This window comes from Octopus bimaculoides, chromosome 6 (assembly GCF_001194135.2).
Source record: "Octopus bimaculoides isolate UCB-OBI-ISO-001 chromosome 6, ASM119413v2, whole genome shotgun sequence".
NCBI lineage: Eukaryota > Metazoa > Mollusca > Cephalopoda > Octopoda > Octopodidae > Octopus > Octopus bimaculoides.
In genome coordinates this window covers 99,011,840-99,013,630 of record NC_068986.1, presented here as the reverse complement: position 1 = coordinate 99,013,630, position 1,791 = coordinate 99,011,840, and the positions used below count along the sequence as shown (strand labels likewise).

Sequence of the window (1,791 nt, the reverse complement as noted above, 5' to 3'; positions counted from 1 at the left end):
AGATCCCAACGGTGGACGTGTGCTAAAAACAACAGCTAAATCGCCCTTAACTTTTTTTTCCACATTCAACGCCGTTTCTCTCACCATGATACATGGGATCTTTTTTACACCCTTTCTCTAAATGAATCTAAAAAAAATTTTTTCAAACTTTTCCCATTACATTCAAGCAAAAACATAATTTCTTTCTCTTCGAATGCCCTCTCCCCACCCCCTCGGAAAAAATGTTCCTTACAAATCCTTTATAATCATAATCTACGCCGTTTGAAAGGTATTTATATAAAATTTCATTAAAAGATATCCATTTTCCTCAAAGTTATGAGGGAAAAAAATAGGATCTTGTGAATTTTCCGAAAGCCTCTCCCCACGCTCATCCCGGTTCGTTAGCACAAATTTTTGTTTTCATATTCATTTAACACATTTTTTTTCACACCTATCACACCTTCTTTTGTTTTGTTTTCGTGACCGGAAGTTAAAGTAAACATTAACAGAATACTTGTGACTATTCGATCAGAGCTGATCCAGAACTGATCAACAAAGCGTAACGAAGTTGTATGTTTTCGTAAAAACAATAGCGAAGTAACAAGTGATTATAGGTATCTTACAATCTCATAATATTTTTAAGACAAACAACCATGATCAAACAAATAGACACTACAAGTGCCTTGATCATTATGCTTTGTTCCTTTGCAATTATTTCCCGGAAATGTTTTTCTTTGTGTTTGTTTACAGAACATAAACACAGCGTGCGTTAAAAGTGAAAGTGTTGAACGAAAAACGAAAGTGATCCAGCGACGATTTTTCGTCTGCGTTATAAGCACTTCCGGTTCGATAATTACAACTAGATTTTCCTCATCGCAGCTGAATAATTCTAATTGAATGGGCAGAAAAGTAAAGGTGATTCGACCGTGACCATCACGTCTTTTTTTCGTTTTTTTTTTTTTGAGGTATGTAGAATCACATTATCCAATATGCCTTTCTTTACTGAAAATAGGGAGTGCACTGAAAGGATTAAGCTGTTAGGTTGAGCAACCGGCTAGTGGCTCCTTCGTCAAATCATTTCTCTCAATACAGTTTTACTCGGCTGATTACATCCAAGCCAACACGATCGAGCTGACATATGATCAAAAGCGTTCTAACCAGGACCATCTCTATTTTAAAAGTCTGGAACTAAATTATCTAATATCTTTATGAAAAAGGTAAGGCGTGATTCAAAGGAGATTTCTAGTATGTTGACCGACCCTTAGAGGGTTCCTCATTATCCCATTGGTAAAACACGACAGAGATGACGACTCCCTGTCATTTCCAAGAAACAGAAATTGTCTTAAGTCACCCAACATGTTTCTGGAAAATTAGTTCAATTCTAACATTATCTGTAAATTTGATCTGTACATCCAGTTACTACCACAACACGCCTTCTTTGAATTTTGGTTTTAGTTGTGTAATGTAATAATTGAAGCGTTGAAGGGATATTCACCTGTACAGAAATAGATTGCAATTTTGTTTATTGTTGATGTTTACCAACGAGATCGCACATTTTAGGGGGGGGGGTACAGTTGATTACATGGACTTCAGTACTTGAATTGCTCTTGATTTTATTGGGCATAACTACACAAGCGCGCCATCCACCTGACCTTGTTTCCTTGTAACTTTCTGAAAAATGGATATTTTAATGAAATTTTCCACAGAAACGTTTCAGATGTGTAGATTACAATTACGTCAAACTTCTTTGTGAAAATGTTTTATTTATTATTTTTTTTCCGAGACAGGTGAGAGGAGTTTCGCATAATTCAT

General features: G+C 35.8%; 1 protein-coding gene across 3 annotated transcripts in view; it reads left to right on the top strand.

Annotated features, from left to right (window-relative positions):
- Positions 1–495: 495 nt before the first annotated feature.
- Positions 496–1,791, top strand: part of LOC106873518 (zinc finger protein 595) — a 4,265-nt gene continuing 2,969 nt past the window's right edge. Inside the window, exon 1 of one of the 3 annotated variants that reach the window (XM_014920905.2) lies at positions 496–894. The gene's annotated coding sequence lies outside the window, so the exon portion shown is untranslated. Of the gene's footprint in view, positions 1,197–1,791 lie in introns of all 3 variants that reach the window. The other 2 variants (XM_014920904.2, XM_014920903.2) reach the window with 2 other exon arrangements.